Here is a 21,443-nt window from a genome sequence, read left to right on the forward strand (position 1 = left end):
CACACACACACACACACACACACACACACAATTTAAGAGAGGTGTAATTGATATTTAGTTGTTTTAGTGCTGTTTCAAGTATTAGCAAATCCAAGCAGACAAATGAGCATGTCCAAGCATCACCACCTGTGATGGCTACTATTAGTTGCCAACCTGGCACACCTCGGAAGAGGGACCGTCCCTCTGATCAGGAATCACCTCCACCAGATTGGTCTATAGGCATGTCTGTAGTGGTATTTTCTTGGTTCTTAATTGATAGAGGAGGGCCCATCCTGTTTGGGTGGTGCTAGCCCTTGGCATGTGGTTCTGGGTTCTATAAGGAAGCTAGTGGAACAGCACGAAACAACCAGAAAACAGCACTGCTTTGGTTCTGCTTTGGGTCCTGCCTCGAGCTGACATGATCTCTGTTTCCCTTAATGATGGACTGTAACAGGTGTGTCATATAAGCCCGTTCCTTCCCCAAGTTGTTCAGCATTTGATGACAGCAACAGGAAGCAAACTAGCTTCCAAAACTAGCCTACCAAAGCTTATGAGCTCTTTAGCATTAACCTCTAGGCAGCAGCTGATCAGTATTCTGTCTCTATAATTTTGCTTTTTCCGGAATGTTCTAAATGGAACAATATAATGTACAGCCCTTTGAGTTTGTCTTTTCTAACTTAACAGGAAACAGAGGAGATAAATCCACTCTGCTGCAAGTATGGATTGCTCCAGTCAGCTTTATTGTTGAACATGTGTATCTTTGTGTGGAATCTCCGAGTCTTGATTTAAGAGCAAGGGTTGAGATCTGAGATCACTACTGATGGTCTGTGGATGTAGATCTTAATAGAGGCCTCTCTTATTCTATCCTATGATGCATATGTAGTGGCCTGAGCCTCATAAAGCTCCACACTAGGACATCACTTAGAAGAAATAGTGGTAGTACGCGCTGCTTTAGAGGATCAAGGTTAGGAACCGGTAACGTGTTGCTTGGTGATATTTAGAATTTGCAATTAATGTGGATAAATAAGAGCACAAATGACAAAGCCCTGCATTAGACTTTTTCCATTGGAGATCTAGGAACACGCAAGCAAGGAGAGGAACTTCCAAAGAGTTAGGAGTTTAAACCCTTCAACAGTTGCTGGGGTGTTTAGAATATCACAAATAAATCTCTTTATGCAGAAACTACAAAGTAAGCTGTTATTTTTTTTTTTACCACCTGAAAGGAGAGCTATCAATGGTAAGAAAATGCTCTCTCTAATGGTTTCTGTAGAGCTTCTCACTCTTGGCTAGACTCATGAATTGCCTAGGGAGCCTGCTAACACTGCCACCACCTCCAGGCCTGTCATTCATCAAAAATTCAAATGCCTCCAAAGAAGAATTATTTGTGTTTTTACATGTGTGTTCTTCTTCAGTGCTCTCTTAGGGGTAAAGCCTTATCCTTAACAGTATAGAAGAGTCCACACATTTTCTGAGAATGAAGGAATTCCTGAAGGAAAAGTATAGGATAGACCCTTTGCCAGCAGGGTGTTATATTGTACAATTCACTTCTGGGGACAGCATGAGGTCAAATCTGAAAGATGTCATCCAGGGATGAGGAGGAAGGTTGTAGCTGTTTGCAGAATCAATTGGCTTCAGAGCAGAAGACACACAGAGAGAGAAGGTGGTGGGTAAAGGGGAAAGGGGAGAGAAGAGAAGAGAAGAGGAGAGGAGAGGAGAGGAGAGCAAGAGAGATTAATTTGCCTGGTTTGATCATCTTTAGGAATCTTACCTGGTGCAAATGTGGTCTGATTGCTAGCCCTGAGGAGAAAAGCATCATGAAATGTAAATAGGTTTATTATCTGCTGTGTGCTTCTTTGATTTGCCCATTTAGGTTTCTCACCATGGAGTACAACTGAAAAATTCATATATAGAAGGCTGTGTTAGCATATACCTCTTATTTTTATGCAATTAGATAGGCCTGCAGGTGTATAATTATGTATAATACATGCAGCTTATAGGATGGGTGAGTCTTTTTTAACCGGTATTATTATAGGGTGGCTTGATTGCACATCCCCACCAAATGTACAATGTAACCATAAAGAGATAATTGTGAAGCATGAGGCTGACAGGAAAATAAGAGACATTTTAATGTTCCTGTTCCACTTGGCACACATCTAACTTCCAACTGTCTTGCATAGGTCAGAGCTAGAAAATTGCTTAAGATTATGTCTCAGAGACCAGGAATCGTAAATCTATCCCCAAGAGTACTTTTAATCTTTTGGAAATGAGCTTTTCACCACTCTGCTCCTTCTGTGCTCTGCCTCAGACCTGCCACCCACTCTTTGCATCTCTTCTTTAATCTAGAAGCTGCCGTGGTCCTTAAGGAACACAATGGATCTGTTCGGAATGCTGCAAATGCATGTTCCCACTCAGAGCAAAAGCCAGGGTCCTATAGTGGTTCCCAGGGCAGCCAAGCTCACCTGGCTGCATCAGACAGGCGCATTGACTCCGTCATGCTCCAGGAAATATTTCCCATCACTCCCTTGCTTTCTTCCAATCTTCAAAAAAAGATATTTATTGGTTTTTATTTTGTGTATGAATGATTGTCTGCATGTACATGAGTTGCCTGCAGTGCATGTGGAGGACCAAATAGAGCATCAGATCCCCTGGGACTGGAGTTCCAGATGGTTCTGAGCCACCATGTGGGCACTGAGAACTGAACCTGGGTCCTCTGCAAAAACAGCTAGTGCTCTTAACTTCTGGGCCATCTCTCCAGGCCCCTTCCCTCCCATTCTACACTAGCTGCCTTTTCAGCAATGCTCACACTCTGCTGTCTTTGGTCTGCCCTTCATCCCTTTCCAACATTCTGGATGACCTTTATCATTTCCTCACCCAGTCTGCTAAGAGTGGTCAGCTCTTACAATCCTGTGTTCGTGTATGCATCACCAGACTGTACATGGGTTGGATTTCTGAGCTGTTCTTCCTCCACTGATGATTCTCATTCTTTGCTTTCTTTCCATCCATGTGCTCGTGAAAGACACGGGGCACAGATGCTTTCATAGTAACTGATGCAAAGAGGTTGGGGAAGCTCGGAAGATGGTGGGGACGGATGATGGATAACGCAGAAGATTCTATCTCTAAGGTCAGGCATGAGGGTGAGCAGGAATCCGAATTAGAGAAGGAGGGGAATGCTCACAAGTGGTGGAGATAAGAAGACGCAGAGTGTTACAACTATTTCCCAGAGTGCTCCATGGGTAGAGCAGGGAAGCGGGGAGACCAGCGGTGGTCTATTTGTACAGTCTGGGTGCAATGTGATGAGGATTCTTACATAGGTTGTATGTGTGCATATATATGTATATATGCACACATGTATGTGTTTGCATGTGCATACATATGCATGTGTGTGTTTGGTTGCTTGTGTATGTCTGTGTATGTGGGGTTTTTGTGTGTATGTATGTGTGTGTCTATGCACATGTTTATATGTGTGTGTGTCTCTGTATGCGTGTGTTATGTTTTAAGAAGGTTTAGAAGATTTTATCAAGTCTTTCGTTGTAACATTTAGAATGGTTAAACCAACCCAACACATAGAAGTTAATTATAGGGGTTTGTGCATCTTAGCTGCTACACCAATGAGCAACTTTTGTGCTGGATTTCCAGGGAAATATTAATTTCTTGTACTTTGATTCTTTTCAGTAAAGCCCTTTCATGCAATGTGGATATGCGATTCTATTAAGTCATCTTGTCAGGTGTTTGTGTTTAGGAAAACCTGGTGGGCCCAGATGCCTCTTTAAACATTCCTTATATAACTTGTGTAGCCACAGACCTCCTTAACCACACCAACTAATGAGGAAAGACTCTATAAGCATGCTGGTATCCACAGGGATCTCTCAAAGTTTGAACCAGGGTACTTCATGTCTGTCAACTCTATAATCTCAATGGAAACACGCCCCATTAAAACACTGTCTGAACCAGTTTATTTTTAGCGCTGCAAATGCATTCATTTAATATAATTCTAATGAATTTTAATTTTGTTTTAAAGTTTACTTTTCCAGCAAATATTCTCATAGAACACCATTGCAATTTCCAAATCATATTTAGTCATATTGAAGACTTGAGCAAAAACCTTCTAAAACAACATGTTGTTAGATAATTCTATAGCAACTCTTAAGAATATATTTTGTATAGGAGAATGGGGAAATAGAAGGATCCAGAGGGTCCTAGAAACCTATAAGAAGAACATATGATGGGTGGATCGGGGCCCAGGGGGGTCTGCTCAAACTACTGTACCAACCAAGGACGATACAAGCAGTAAACATCGAACCTCTACTCCGATCTAGCCAATGGATGGGGCATTCTCCACAGTTATATGGAGGGTGGGGACTGACTCTGACATGAACTCTGGTGCCCCATATTTGACCACTTCCCCTTTGGTGAGGAGCATGGTGGCACTCAGAAAGAATAAGGAGGCTACCAAGATGAGACTTGATAGCCTATGACCATATAGTGGGGGAGGAGGTCCCCCTCAGTCACAGACCTAGAGGCGGAGAATAGGGTGAAAGCAGGAGGGAGGGAGGAACAGGAGGAAAAAAGTGATGGGATAACAATTGAGATGTAATCTGAATAAATTAATAAAAAAATAAATAAAGTTACAAAACCACCCTGAGAATCCGAGAAAAGGGAAAAAAAAGAATATATTTTGATAATTAATTTGTTACATTTTTATTTGTGCTGAGGCAGCCATTCAATGGCTTGCCATTGTTTGCATGGTGGCAGGAAGGAGGTAGAATGTGAGTGGCTGGCTCTTTAAGGGCATCTTCTCTCTCCCACCCTCCACACTCCACCACCTTGCTTCTGTTTCCTGCTGTCAGAACAGTCTTCATCAGCCTGCATCCTCTCAGTCTGGCTGGCCTGAGGACCTCTCTGCCTTCCACGTCTTTACCCACTGGATGGTTTCTTCTGGATTCTGTGTTCTCATTAATTCTTACACATTCACCCTTGAAAGCAACTCAACATCTGTCGCTTAGCAAAGCTGTACCTGGCCTCCCTCCCTGGATAAAGTCCCCTCTCAGAGAAGTCAAGATCATTCTTTAAAGAAAAAATTTCAATTAAAGTTGTTCTTTGACAATTTCACACTCGTATGCAGTACATTCCGATTACTGTCGCTCTTGCCATCACTCACCTCACTCCCACCTCTATTGCGTCCCCACATAAGTTCTTTTTTCTACACTTAGGTCTTTTTGTTTTGGTTTGTAACCCCCTGAGGTTAGCCAGGGCTATCTGGGTGACCATGTGTCTATGGCTGTTCTCCATTGGATTCCGGTTGGTTCATCAGCAGGTATACAACTAGATAAACCAAGATGTGAACGTTACCTACAGTTTTAATGCCTCTGACACTTAACCTAATAGAGTTAGAAGCCTCAGGGATTATAACGTTGGGATCTTTAAGGAGGCCAGCCACAGTTGCCAGGATGTATGGGGTCCTGCCCAGAGGAAACCTGATTAGAGTTTCATCTCTGGCTATGGGGTCTGTCCATGTGAGCTTTTCTACTCTTCGCTTTATTACCAGATTCTACAACAGGATTGTTTACAAGTTTAATTTATCTTGTGATGACATAGACTGAGGGCAGACAACTCTTAGGAGGATAGTGAAAGAGAACACTGTAGCTACACAGAGCTATTGACCCCTTTGGCTCTATTTTTATTATTTCTAAAATGTAGTGTTGGCAGCTGGAGATTTGGCTCCATGGTAGACAGAGCACTTACCCAGCATGCCCCAGGCCTTGAGTTTTATCCCTAGCATGGGATTGACTCAGCCATTCTGTAAAGCTGAAGCCTAAATCTTGGAATCTTAAAGCACAGTATAAGAGATGAACAAAGGAGAAACGCTAAGTATTGCTACAGTTTCTGTTCTGGCTTCACCGTATGCTCAGCGATTCATTTCATGGTGGAAATTTTGATGTTATTAATTAGCTAAGAAAGAAGCTGGAAAGTATGGGATAAGATGCTGGGACTTTAAGGATCTATAAGACATCTGATGGGGTGTAGTATTCACTGGTTCTCTGACATACCTCATTTCTTAGGTCACAGGTCACAGACTCTTTGTCCACTAGCCCTCAGATACCAAGGATCCTACTCCACCTGGACTCACTCAATCACAGTCACAGCTAGTGTCCACAAGCTTTCTAGTGGACAAAATAGATAACAGTGTCCCCGGGAGGGCCAGCCAAACTCAAATTCCAGTGCACCAGTGTTCTCTTTAAGGTCAAGAAAATAGGTGGTTCTTCAGTTCAGTGTGGTGTGTGGCCGCCATTTCATAAAACTAACCCTGGGTTCAAATCACTATAAAGCCCTCTTAGTCCCACATTGTCCCACCTTGGAGTTTTGTTTCTTGTCTGGAAGTCTCCTCTCTCCAGATTGCTCAGGATGACATCAGATTAAATGCCATGTTAGGTTTAGGTCCGATGTCCTGTTTTTAGATACACTGGTCTCCCTACCTTCTCTAGGAAGTCCTGTTTCATCCATGGACATGGCACCTTGGTGTTCCCTTTGGTTTAGTTTCCTGTCCTGCCAAGGGTAAGATAAAAGAGAAGCTCCATGTCCTGGATGACAAAGGGCAGACTGAACCAGTTTCCACAATGTCCTGGGCCATCTGTGCCTTTCCTGAATTCCTGTCAGCTCTCCACACATATATAGTCAGCCTGGCTTAGGGCAGAGAGAACATTTAGAGCCCATTGCTAAAGAAATCAGCAAGTGAGGAGTCTGCTGGCTCAAGTTTCTCATTTCAGCACTGGGGTGGCTCAGACAGTAGGCTATGTGAATTTGAGGCCAGTTAGCATGACATGGGGAGACCACACCAAAGCCAAAATTAAAGCAAAATAAAAGCTAGAGAGAAGTGTTCTTTCTTGCTCTGGTTTATCTTAAAACCTTTTTTATTCACTTATTGTTTATACAGTATTCTGCCTACATGTATACCTGCATGCCAGATGAGGGAACCTGATCTCATTATAGATGGTTGTGAGCCACCATGTGGTTGCTGGGAATCAAACTCAGGACCTTTGGAGAACAGCCAGTGCTCTTTAACCTCTCAGTCATCTGTCCATCCCTCTTGTAATTTTTTTTCGACCATGGTGAGCTTTATTTGCTATTTCGCGTGTGGTTTTCCATAACCAGGCTATGTACAGGAACAGAGTGGAACCTCCAAGGAGTGCACCAGCCACCATGCTCAACTTACCCCTCCAACGAGGACTGTAGCTGATGCTGAGCCCTGGGCTGATGGGTGCCTGAGAAAGGGACAGTGGAAGCCAGGAGGCAACAGCAGGTGGCATATGCACAGGTAGCTCCCATCATGTTCTCTTTGTGCTTTAGCTAGGCTCAAAGATGAAGCCACTAAGCAGTGACACTGGAGCAGCTCTTTCCAAAGCTGAAGTTCCCGTCTGGTCCTGGAGGTCAGAGTGACAGCTCTGGAACTCATCTGGGGCACCCGCCCTTGATCTAGTCTTACTTGTTTTTAGTCAGCTCAGGTGAGCCTTAAACGTACTACATAGATGAGGATGACCTTTATCTTCAGCCTCTGCCTCCTGGATGCTACGATTACAGGCATGTACCACTATGCCCAGTTCATTTAGTGTCAGAGATCAAGCCTAGGGCTTTGTGCATGCTGGGCAAACACTCTTCCAATTTAAACTCCAACTCCAACCCCGACTCCCCACTGCACACTCATACAGCTCTCCAGGTCTCCCTCCCTTCTCTTCTCTCCTGGGTATGACTGTACATATATCCAACAGGAGCCATAATACAGCATGACTGGAAATTGCCTTCAGGGTCACAGTCTAAGATACTTGCAGTTTTACGGACAGACGAGCTGGGTGGCCAGCAAGCTGCAGAGGGGCGGGGCTTCTCTGGCTTGGAGATGCTGCTATTGTAGCAGGAAAGTGGCTGTTTGTACTCTTGGGAATGAGATCTGTGGCTGACTCATATGTGCAAAGCCATTGCAAGCTACAGTTCATCTCGTAGTCCTGTCTCAGAGAACCTGTGTTTATTTCCTTGTCATTTGAGCTGTGCTCTATGTTGTTAAACACAACAGATGATTTTCAATGGGGCGTTGTACTTTGTTCACCTATAAACCATCACTAAATGGGCACTGTTGGTGGTAGCCAGGCAAGGGAAGCCAGGCCTGTTTTTTTCGGCACTGCCCCCTCCCTCCCTGGCAGGGTAAAGACAGCCTCAGGACCTTAGATCCTTTCTGTGTTTGGGAACTCAGTTGCATGAGTGAGACTGGGGTGGAGCTTGATCCAGCTAAGAAGGTGAAAATACCATGGTCGCTTTCTTGTTACCAGCCAGTGAGGGTCTGGGGACTGACTCGGCCTGGGAAATCAGATCTGGCCACTGGGACTGAAACTCTGACCCAGTAGGGATGGTGTGGGGTCGGGAGGGCCACACCGATGTGAATGGTGGTAGCGTAAGAGTTTTCATTCACCATGAAGGGTGCCTCTGTACACTCTGTGTGCTCCTAGGCCAATGGGGCCCCCTCAGGTAAGATCCCATCTGAGGTTCCAGCGGTTTATTCTCAGCTTGTGCCTGTGTACTTTTACAGTATCGTTTCCTAGATACACTGGTTATTCCGTGAGCTAGATATCTTTGAAGAAGGCATTTTTTTGTTTGTCTGTCTGTCTGTTTTGTTTTGTTTTGTTTTAGCATTCTTTAAACATGGAAGCTTTCTTGCCTCCTCTTCATCCCTGCCTCCTCCCTCCATGTGACTGAATGAACCCTGCTCTCACACATCACTTAAAATGTGCTGCCCAGGCTTCCAGCTGGAAACCCTGATTGGTCACTGGACTTGGATCTTATTATCTCCCCGAGTTTTTTTTTTATCAGCTTCTCCCTTGTTGTATCATTTACCTATTTTTTGGTTGAGCCATGTGGACTTTGTATTTGATTGTAACTTTTGCCTGCAAAATGGCAGGTTCACACGGTTTTGACTCATCTTTTCTTGTCACAAATTTTGATTACCAAAGACTAGAAATCTAGCCAATTTTATCTTAATGACTATATTGTGATACAACCAATTAACCATAAATTTTATATATTTAAAAGACAAATCAAACTGAAAACTAACTAGGGAGACTCTCTGAAGAATGACATTCATTTGGGAACAGAAGGGCATTGCATGGCAAGGTAACCTATGGGGAGATTTAAGGAGTTTGAGGCAAGGGGACATTTTTAACCGCAAAGAGAGACATTTCTGATGCTACTTGGATATGAAGTTCATTGGTGTTGGAGATCCTATGACTGAGTTAGAGTCTGCTTGTTGGTGATGGGGTCTTTGCTGGGCAAGGTGCTCACTGAGAGTGACCTGTGGAGGTTGCTTCTGTCTTGCAGAATGTTCAAGAACAACTTCCATATGAGAATCTGTGACCAGATGCAGTCATATGAGACATGCAGAGCAAGGTGCGTATGCGTGCGTGCGTGCGTGTGTGCGTGCGTGTGTGTGTGTGTGTGTGTGTGTGTGTGTGTGTGTGTGTGTGTAGAGTTACCCCAACAGTATTTCTCTCAGGCAGGCATGAGGGCTCCTCTCCTGTATTATTCCTGAGCTCTAATGGATCTGAGCGTGACACAAGAATTGGCTTTCTCTCGGTATCAGCAGCTCTCACAGGTGTGATCTGTCAAGTTTTGATGTATGAAACTGCCATTGATCAAGATAATGGGCTTGCGGTTACCTCAGCAGGCTTCGTGTGCATCTTCCCCCTCCTCCCCAGTCACCGCCTCCTCCATTTCCACACAGCCACAGACATGCTTCACTCTAGAGTTAGAGCTTGTGGAATTGTGTGTAAATGAGATCATTTTGTGTGTGTGTGTGTGTGTGTGTGTGTGTGTGTTTTAGACCCTGTGTTCTTTCATTGTGAGTTTCCTTCATGTCGCTGCATGATCTGTAGTGTATTGCTTTAATTCCTGGGTAGTATCCAATGTGTGAATATCCCACAGTTTGTCCACCTGTTCATGGATAGATATTTCTACGAGTTCCAGGTTTTAAATTTATTTTGAGCCTTTGTTCAACCTTCGATTGGTCCTTCTCCTCCTCTTCTGCCCCCTGCTGGTCCCCTTATCCCTCCGCAGGTCCCACCTTCTTTGATGATGCATACATTCAGTAACTCTCATTTTCTCATCCCTCCTGTTTAGAACTCTTCTTCCCTACTCACAGTTGCCTTTCTATGTTCATGTTTATGCATAAATATATACACATATTAAATATACTCGTCATCATACTTTTTTGATTTCTTGAGATAGGGTCTTATGTAACCTAGGCTGGCCTTGAATTTGCCATGTAGCAGGTAGATGACCTCTAACCCTTGACCCTTTCCCCCTCTCTTCCCAGGTGCTGGGATTGCACTTGGTCTTATCTATTAACTGTTAATACAAAGCAATGGATTCCCCTGTGGCATTTTCGTACATACATGTCATCATTTGTTTCTCTATGTTCCTTCCCTACTGCCTTCTCCTTCATCCTGACAAAGAGCCCCCCCCCACCCTTTCCCCTTTTTCCCCTTTCCTGGTTTTCTCAAGGCCTTTCACGACATCCTGTGTCACTTTTGGATCTCTGACCCATTTTGAGTTTAGTGTCGTGTATAGTGTAAGGCATGCATCAAGATTCTGGACAGCAAAGAAATGTACTGTAAAGAGTAACTGGTAAAAACAAGACATTTAAACATTTCTTGCTCAAAGCAAAAATAATAACAATATAATATGGAATTTAAATTGTATGCAGATGTTCAGTTTATAACAACAACAGCAGAAGGACGTGAAGGGGAGGCACGAGCATGTGCTGTTTTGAAGTTGTATTTGATTCATAAAAGCCACTTGAAAACGGTCTGTGGTAAGTTAAAGTGAGAGTGTGGATTGCACAGCATACACCAAAGAGCAAGGCAGAAAGAGCTGCATGAGCCAGTGAGAGGCCCCAAAGCACAGGAAAACAAAGGGCAGCGAGGAGACATAGAAAGCACACAACAAATGGGAGTGTAAACCCAACCCCATCAGTAATTACGTCAGGTCCAAATGCTCTGTGTAACACACCAGGCAGCCAGATTCTGCTTTCCTGGTTTTCCTAAGGCATTTAATGGTAGTCTGTCTCACCTTTGGATCTCTGACCTCTTCTAAGTTAAGTACAGACACATTGGTGAAGTCATGTGGCTTCTGAGAACAAACAAACTAGGAGCAGTCTGCACACTCAGCCCCAGCCAAACCATGCTGCCATCTGGTGCTCCGAGTATCTGGCGGTTCCTCTGGGCCTGGCCACTCAGCCTCTCTCTGTCTTTGTTCACATGCTATACTCAGAAGCCTCAGTTTCCCCTGGTTGTAACTCAAAGTCCTCAGTTTCTTCCTCTTCTAAGCAGTCTCTATGTCTGTCAGGCGGCTTCTGACATTGCACCTGTACAGCGTGGGACTAGTCCTTTTCTATTAATATGGTAAGACACCATGACCAGGTTGACTTATAGAAGAAAGAGTTTATTTGGGCTTATGGTCCCAGAAGGCGAGAATCCGTGATGGTGGAGTAGAGGCAGGAGGTGGCAGACATGACAGCGAGAGCGGCCACGTCTTGAACCAGAAGCTCAAAGCAGAGAGAACAAACTGGATACAGTGTGTTGTTTTGAAACCTCCAAGTCTTTCCCTAGTGACATACTTCCTTCAGCAAGGCCACGCCTTCTCAATCTCTCTGAACAGCTCCACCAACTGGGGAAGATGTATTCAAATGCCCGAGGCCATGAGTGACTACTGTTCAAACCATTCCTCTCTTTGTTAGTACAACCTCTCTGCTTTCTGCATGTGGGTTCAGGATGCGAACCTTCAGCTTCCTGCACCTGCTGACATGCCCTTACTCTTACCTTCTGGAGCCATAATACCAAATAAAGTCTTCTATGAGTTGCCTTGGTCATGGTGTTTTATGTTTTATTAGCAACAAAAAAATAACTTATACAGTGGGAGAGGGAGAAAAAGATTTCTTTTTCTTTTTTAAATTAATTAATTAACTCACTTTACATCCCAATCGTGGTCCCACCTCTCCTCCTGGTCTCACCTTCCCTCCCTTTTTTCCCATATCCTCCCCTCCTCACCCCCTCAGAAAAGGGGAGCCCCTACCCCCACCCCAGCGGGTCAGGTTGCCTGAGGACTGAGTTTATCCTTTACCACAGTGGTTTGTCAAGGGAGTTTCTCTAGGAGGAAGTGATCAAAAAGCACATAAGAATGTCCTTGTCAGAGACAACCCCTTACCCCGCTCCCCTTACTAGGGGACCCACAAAAAGACCAAGCTGTCCATCAGGTACATAGGTATAGAGGGTTTAGGTCCAGTCCACACATGGTCCTTGGTTGGTATTTCAGTCTCTGCAAATCCTCCCCGGGCCCAGGTTAGTTGGGTCTCTTGGTCCTCTTGTGGAGCTTCTGTCCCCTCTGGATCCTCTTATCCTGCCCATTCTTCCACAAGGCTTTCTGCACTCAGCCTAGTGTTTGGCTCTGAGTCTCAGCATCTGATTGGATCTGTTGCTGGTTGGGGCCTCTCAGAGGACAGCTTTGCTAGGCCCCCATCTGTAAACATAGCAGAAAAGACAGATTTCATAATGTCTTTTATAATTTTATCTCAATATACATCCTACGTCCAGTGAGATGGCATCTGCAAACTTGATGACCTGTTTTCAATCTCTGGAACCCAAGTAGAAACTGGAGGCTAGAAACTGGTATCACAGCATTGTTTTCTGACCTCCATACACACACATATGATGGCACAGGTGCACTCCTGTACACCCCTACACACACACTGATAATAAAACAAAATGAACTGAAAACATTCACACTAGCAAGAGGGAGGCAGGTAGGCAGGGTCTGTTGTGCTCCTGGAGTGGGGAGGAATCTGATTCTTTGGAGTTAGAACATTGAATATAAGATTATTAACTGAGAAACTGTTACCTAATTTTTACTTTCTACCTTCATGCCAAGCATTTTCATACATTTCTTTTTATTTTCCTAATTTGGCCGGGAAGAGGTGAGGCATCACAAAGAAATGCCAGATAAACACAGAGGAGGCTGACTCTAATTAAACAGAAAATCAGGCAGATAGAATTTGTTTTCCACTTCCCTAAATCTAGAATTAAAACAAAAGGAATAATTAGCACACAGCTAGGACTCTGCACCCACTCGGATGCCTCATCTATCCAGAACTCTTACGGGGGAATTAATATTACCGTGCTGGTTTGCATTAGACTTTCACAGCTGCACAGACGATTAGATGGTGACAGTAATGCCCCTGGTGGTTTTGAGAGCTTGCAGGTGCCTGTCTGCCTGTAAGGCTCAGCTTCTAATGAGCTCAAGTTCAAGCACTTTCTGGACTCCCAGCATGCAAGCAGCAAGTGCTGCGTTTCCACCTGTCTTATCACTCAGGGCTGACCCATCGCCAGTTAATGTTTTTGGCTTCTTTCTAAGACAGCAGTTCTCAACTTGTGGGTCGTGACCCCTTCGGGGGTCACATATCAGACGTCCTGCATCTCAGACATTTGCACTATGATTCATAATGTAGCAAAATTATAGTGATGAAGTAGAGACAAAATAATTTTATGGTCGGGGGTCATCACAACATGATTATTAAAGGGTCGCAGGATCAGGAAGCTTGAGAAGCAGTGTTCAAAGAGAACATCTTTCACAATTTCAGGGAACTGTGACAGCTGACGCCTGATGAGCTCTGTTTCCACTGTTTTGCATATCCACATTGTCATGGGGGCTGAGCTTTAATAGCTACACTGACACAGCTAAAATGATCCTGACAAAGAACCACGCTCTGAGTCTAAGGTCCCCTGCTGAAAGTCATGATAGCAGCTTCCTCATTTCTGAGACAAGGTCTCACCTAGCCAAAGCTAGCCTTGAACTCATAATGTAGTGGTGATGATGGTGAATTTCTGATCTTCCTGCTTCCGTCTCCTAAGTGCTGCCGTTACAAGTGTGGTTTACGGGGTGCTGGGAATCCAACTTGTGGCCTTGTCTATGCTAGGCAAACAGTCTACTAACTGAGATGCAGTCCCAGCTCCCAGATAACAATCTTAAAGAGTGAAAGCAGTGTAGGGTCTGATACCTGAGGAAGGATATGCGTATTAGTTGCTTTCCTGAGTGCTGTTGACAAGCACCTCACACGGAACAATTTAACGAAGGGGGAGTTTATTTTGGCTTACAGTTCAAGATGACACATTCCATCATGGTAGGGAGACACTACAGCAAGTGCCTGAAGCTTTCCGGGCACATTGCATCTGGCCTCAGGAAGCAAAGAATGAATAGGAAGTGGGGTGGGTCACAAATCCCCAAGGTCCGCCGCCTCCCCTCCACAGTGACTCCCTTCTTCCTCCTAAAAGTTTCACAACTTTCCCAAAGAAGCTATCACCAGCTGGAGACCACATGTTTGAATGAATGGGCCTCTGGGGGCACATTTCACACTTAAACCACAGCATTGTTTGTCTACACAGAACCTATATGAGTAGATTTTCATCAGCTGCCCTGGGCCAGACCTAGTTCTCAGCTATGCCTATGAGGGTCTCTTTATTTTGCAGTGTATGTCTTAGCTGACCGAGCCACAGAGACCTGTGAGAGAGTACATCAGGTGGTTCTTATGGTAGTTTGAATGAGATGGTCCCACTGTATAATCTTGAGCATTTGAGTGTTTGGTCCCTAGTTGGTGGTGCTATTGATGGAGCTTAGGCCCTGTGGCCTTGTTGGAAGAGGCATGATACAGGAGTTTATAGTTCATGCCATTTTGAGTCTGTTCTCTTTCCTTTGTGCCCATGCCTAAAAGATGTGAACCTTCAGCTTCCTGCTTCCATGTCTTGGTTCTGCCATCATGGATTCTTCTTTCCCTCCTAGACCTGTAAACTCAAATAAACCTTTCCTTCTGTAAGGTGTTTACTTGTGTGTTTTATCACAGTGACAGAAAAGCGGCTGTTATAGGGCTGAAGAGAAAACCCCAGGAGGTGCCATGGGAGAGTGAACACCTCCTTGAGGTTGACCTTGGGGTAAGTGGCTGTGTGGGGTCTGGAAGAAAAAGAGCATGATAGAGGGAAAAGTGTATGCACAGCACTGAGTGGGGGAGGCATCCTAATGTTGTTCAGATAGAAAGAAGAAGTCCTCACATTGCTGGAGTGTGTCTAGCATCTAGGTGAGTGGGATATGACAGGAAGTGATGTCAGAGTGAAATGTAGCTTTTACTCATAACGCTCCTTTTCACAAATTTTTCTTTCTTTCCTTCTTCTTCTTCTTCTTCTTCTTCTTCTTCTTCTTCTTCTTCTTCTTCTTCTTTTTTTGAGACAAGGTCTTGCTGTGTAGCCCAGATAGCCTTGAATTTGTGATAATCCTCCTGCCTCAGCCTCCTAAATGCTGAGATTACAGGCCTGTACTACCATGCCTGTTTTTCTGGTACTCCCAAGGTACCAATAGAATGGTTTTCATCAAAGCTGTGGTCCAACCTGGCTTGCAGTAAGCTACTGAAGAGAAAAGTGAGCAAGGTGGAAAGGGGCTAACACCTACTCTCCCCCACCCCCAAACAGTCCCTGAAGAGGTAGCATCAACATCCCATGGCTATAGCCTTCTAAGCTGGAGAGTTCTTTTAAAGATCACTATTGGGAATTGCAAGATATGATGATGAACACAACTCTGGCCAGGGTGAGAGTAGGAGACAAGCCAGTGGGCAAAATTGTCCAATATAATCCAACTTAAGACCATAAGTAACTTAAAAATTCTAATATTTACATTTAAAAAATCAAAGAAAGAATGGTCAAAATAACTAATACATTCCATCTAACCTATGACCCACCCCAAAATTACCTCAAAATATAATCAACATAATGAGTTAGTTGATATTCTTTTCTCCAACAAGCCATCCAGATCTGGTTTATCCACAGCACAGTTCAGTTTATATTCCACACATTTCAGGGGCTCATTAGCCTCATGAGATGGTAGTTTCCATGCTAAACTGTGCAGCTTCAAAAGTTATAGCCTGGGGTTGACCTACTGTTTAGGGCAGGAGGCTGCAGAGATCATCAGCAGGGAGTGTTTTGCTCACACTGTGGGTCATGGCTACAAGCTGATGAGAGCCAAGGAAGGCCCTGTTAGACAATGCCCATCAGAGAACTCCTCAGAGCAGGCCTACTGTGGAATGCTAAGCCATGAGAGCCTTGGCCCATCCATTCCCTGTGCTTTCTGTAGATTTGACCTTGCTCTAGAAGCTGTGTTCCTACCTCCGTTAAGTTGAAGAGAAGTCTGAAAGACCTGTATCAAAGCAAGCATTTGTTGGATTGAGATGCCCTCAACTTCCCGTTAAAATGCATTTTACTAACCCGACTGCATGGAAGTCTCAAAGGTCAGTGAGATAAGGCTGTCATATGTGTGTAACATTCTATTCCCTTTATAATAAGCATTTTTAACTCAATATGGTGCCATTTAATTCCCTTTAAATTAGAACCATCTGTTTTAAGAGCCAGAGCACTGTTACAAGGCAGAGAAAGGCCATTGTGGAATTCCTGCCCCTAACGTCCCCTTTCCTCCTTCCTTAACTTTTCCAAGCTTGTAAGTTAATAACTCAGCAACTTTGTTTTCAATGGAGTCAAAACAGTAAGCTAGATGCAGTAGCACAGACTCATAATCCCAGCACTTGGGATAGAAGATATTGAATTTGAGGCCAGCTTGATCTACATAATGATCAAAACACCAAGGGCTGAGTATGGAGCTCAGTGGTAGAGCACTTACCTAGCATGGCCGAGGCCCTGGATCCAATTCCCAGTGCTGCCCCCAAATGGAGACAAAACACAACCAGGCAATAAAACACAAACCTCAGCATAAGCAAGGAGAATTAAAGTTTGTGGTGTGCCCATCCACACTGGACCTTTTGGGGGATCATGGTAACATTTGCTTCGTGAGTTAGTAAAATGAACTGTTCTAAAATTTCAAACTTTTTGGCAAATCACCAACAATTTATTTGCTAGTTTTTTTTTTCCCCACAGAAAAGAAGCCAAGCCTTGAATAGAGCTGTACTTTACTGGGAGAGGTTGAAGAACAAGCTCTGCTACTGATTTGCACAGCTCATGTGAAGGGAACACTTCCATCACACTGCAAGTGGGAGAAATATACGCACACTTTTCACAGGAATAATGCTGCTCACCCTGAAGGACTAGACGCTGTTTGTATGTTGAGTGGCAGGGAAGGAACGCAGACTATATACTGCATGCATCACACGTCTCACTGAGCTGTGTGGACAAAGCCTCCTTACTGTGACTCTAGCCTGGGGGATAGTGCCTGTCTTTAATGGGACCACTTGATGGCTTTCCAATGTGTGTATATGTTTATGTGCGTATATGTGTTTATGTGTCTGTGTCCATGTGTGTGCATGTATGTGGAGGTCTGAGCACAAAGTTAGGTACAATCTACTTAGTGTGTGTGAGAATGGGCTTGGGGGGAAGGGGGGAGAGGGGAGAGAGAGAGAGAGAGAGAGAGAGAGAGAGAGAGAGAGAGAGAGAGAGAGAGAGAGAGATGGAAGGAGAGGGGAGGGAGGGAAAGAGGGAGAGGAGTGGAAGTCTGTCTGGAACTCACCAAGTAGGCTAAGCTGGCTGACCAGCAAGCCCTAGGGATCTTCCGGACTTTGCCTCCTCAGCACTGGGCGTATCAGTACCTACCACAGTGCTTGGCTTTTCATGGGTTCTGCAGATTGAACTCAGGCCCAGGTGCAGACAAGGACAAGCCCCTTGCTGACAGCCATCTCCCCCGCCCCCCGTTACAACTAATCTTCTCTTCTCTTCAGACCTGTTTGGCCTCTTTCATAGCCTCCCCACGCTGTACCAGACTCTAGAATTCTCAACATTTTGTTGCATGGAGGTTTATTGTCTACTTGCTTTATAGAGCTGTCATTTGTATGCAACCAAATGGCTACATTTGAGAATTCTGTTCCAGTAGAGTTTTTTTTTTTTTTAATTAGCTTTACTATGATCATTTATGCTCAATAAAATTAGCCATTCTGGGTGCATAAATTCTACATATGTAACCTGTATCGGAATCAAAGATCTAGAACATTTGCGCCATTTTTAGGATATCACTTACAAAACCATAACATAAGTAGTATTCTCTAGTGCTGAACAAGGATATTGCTCTGAGCATGGGAAGAAGAAGGAGGAGGAGAAAATGCCAGATATTTCTATTTTTAACAGTTAAAAATCTGACAATTGGTTTGTCATGATATTCTTAGCAGAATTATGAGAAAAAGAGGCACCGAGTACTCTAGCACCATGATTTATCTCCCAACATCGTCACTGCTGCAGAAGAACTATTTTGCTTCAAGAAGGATGAGCTTCCAGATCAGATGATTAAAAAATAATCAGAAACCTCAGGCTGACATCTGTCTTCAGGCGGTTATGCGACCTTGAACTTCAGAAGGGAAAAACTAGAACTCTGGTCAAGCCGCGTGGCTGGGAGCAGTTCTACTCTCATTCTCCCAGATCTTGCGGGGCGGGGGGGGGGGCAGGGGCAGGGCAGTATCTGAGCTTCTGTGGAGACCATGAGGATGCCAGGCATCCCACTGTCGCATAGTAATGAAAGCAAAGAAGTGAGCAAGTGGGGCTCCTCGAGGAGAGGATATTTGTGTCTATTCTTAACTGCTGTCTTTCCCCAAAGAAAGACTGATGTTCAGATACATATTTTAATAGGTCTAAATTTAGCGCCAGAACTCCATGTCTGAAACTTCTGACATAAGCACTATGCATGTATATAATTAAAATAGCAGCGAAAACCAATATAAAGGTTTGCCATACACCAAGCATCACTCTCTGTTTCCTTGCATATACGAACTCCTTTACTATTTACAGCAATCCTGCAAGGCAGATATGGTTGTTATTAACAGTCTCCTGATGCATACGCTGGGGGCTAGAGTAACAAAATGACTTGCTCGGGTCATACAACTGTTACATTGCACAGCAGGCTTTCAAACCCCAGCTGACTGCTGAGTCAGTGCGAACTTTGGGTTCAGTCTGCCCCATCTTGAACACAGCAGTAATCCTGTTGCCAATCCGTGCCTCTTAAATTCTATACCGACACTGTATTGGTTGTGTGCTGAATTGACAGCTCTAAGGATTAGGAATGTAACACCCTCTTTTCTCCCTCTCTGCTCTGTCTCCCCACTCTCCTCTCGTCTACTGGGTCGCGAGTCGGCGTACCCCTGCCGTACCGTGACGGTTCTCTATCTTCCCAGGAGATCAGAGCCCTTGGCTCTTGCACTTTTAGACCATATCTGAGGCGGAGAGTGACTTGATTAGACAGTGAGGATGGTGAAAGCGATTGAGATTAGGATGAAAACACAGCAGCAACACAGAGTTCGCAATGGGACTTGGAGGGTGAGACAAGTGCACAGGATGCTCAGCTCAGCTTCTGCAGAGGTCGAGAAACATCTGGAGTCTCAGCTAATAGCACTTCATGCTTATCTTTCTGTCTAGTCATATCAGAAGAACACAGAGGAAAGGAAACAACAAGAATAAAAAATAAAAAAAATTAAAAAAAAAAGGGAGGGAGACTTGTCCTGTGAAGAGGGAGAGGAATTTTGCAGCATCTGTGTGAACCTCAAGCTTTGGTTCTTGGTCTTTGTGCAGTCCTGAGGTCCTGAATCAGGCTCCCCCCCCCCACCCCAGCATGTGGTAAAGCCATAGCGGACATCTTGCTCCTTGACCTACTTAACAGTTCTAGCAGAATGTACCAGTCTAGTAAGTACATGTGCCTGGGGAAATGGAGTAGCATTTTGTTTTGTTTTTTTGTTTTTGTTTTTGATTTTTTCTTTTTTTACTTAAAGATACCATCGAATAGCACCAGGACTCTTGGCTAAAAACCTGGGTTTGGGGTCCTGCACTAGGATGTGAGCATCATAAATAAGGGAAATTGGAGAAACTACTTCCAGGGAGACAGCTATGGTCTAAATTCTGCAGACGGATCAGTTCTAACCTTTGCAGAGAAGCACCTAGGTATGGCTGGCTCTGGCAAAAACGTAGACACATTAGGATTGGGAAGCAAGCCTAGGGGCTGGAGAGTGGCTCAGCAATCAAGAACACTGGCTGCTATTTTAGAGAACCTAAGTTCAATCCCCAGAACTGATGTAGTGTCTGACAGTTGTCTATAACCCTAAGTTAAGAGGGGTCTGTTGCTCTCTATGAGCACTGCACACACATGGTGCAGACATATACGTAGGCAAAACACTCACATACAAAATGATTTTTAAAAAGAAAGCCTAGTCGCAGGTAAAAGATAGTGAAGGGAACAGATCGTGACAGGTGGCAGGGGTGGAAGCTTGCAGCCTCTTCTACAGTGCTGTAGTAGGGCTGTGTGACCATTCCCTGTGGACTGAGACAGTGTCTCTTGGAGAGAAGCTCATATGGCATATCAGGTGCATGACACTTCTGAAACTTAAGATTTATAATTCCTTTGAAAGGTTAGGATTCCAGAGGAAGGAAGCTTTGATAAGAACGTCTGCAAGTTGCTCAGAGTGTTCGAGGGATTAGGTTCTCATAATCACCCATGTAGGGTGAGCCTTCCTATAGGATACTCCAAGAACCTTAGCTAGTCTAAGTTCAACTTTGGTGAGATAGCTTCTCTACTTTGCCACCTGTGACATATCAGAGCTGAACAGACCTGTGTTGACATCTTCTCCTCAAGAAAAGGCACACAACAGTAGATCTGGATACAGATGGGCCAAGGGATATTTTCCAACTGCCAAGGACAGAACATGTTTTATTATATTGTGCAGAACATTTTTTATTGCATTGCTCTTTAAAGATTTTTAAACATTTTGTTTAATTATGAAATATTTTAAACATATATAGATGTGGAAGCAGCCATGTATGTGTCTTGGATTTAACAGATGGGACCATTTTGTCATGCATATTCACAGCTCTGATGAGTTCTTCCCAATGTGGAGGCCTTCAGTTCCTTGAGAGAATTTGCTTGGGTTCATCTGCTTTGACCCAGACTACCATTTGGAAATCACAAAAACACACTCATGTTCCTGGTCGCATTGTTAAAATACCCCTAAATGGAAGTAACCCAAGTGTTCATTGATGGATGGATGGAGAAACAGTAGTTGGTGTAGGCATACAAGGACAGAGTCTCAACAGGGAAGGTCATTCTGATGCCCCCACAACGTGAATGAGCCTTGTCGACAGTTATAGGAACCAAAGACATTTCACAGGACAAACGTGTCGACTTTCACTGACTCATTCTTTTCTGAAGGCATATATTTATATGCTTTTTATTTTTGTTTGAATTTGCAACTTCATATCATGGAACCATCAACTTATATGCATGTTAATTTAAAAAGGAGAATAATTGTTGCTTCAATAAACTAAATATATTTTTATCTCATGCAAAGAAACTGACTTTGTCATGCTCTTCAAGTTAGGATTTATTATCAGATCACATTTGTTTGTTTGTTTGTTTTAATA

Source organism: Acomys russatus, chromosome 12 (assembly GCF_903995435.1).
Source record: "Acomys russatus chromosome 12, mAcoRus1.1, whole genome shotgun sequence".
NCBI lineage: Eukaryota > Metazoa > Chordata > Mammalia > Rodentia > Muridae > Acomys > Acomys russatus.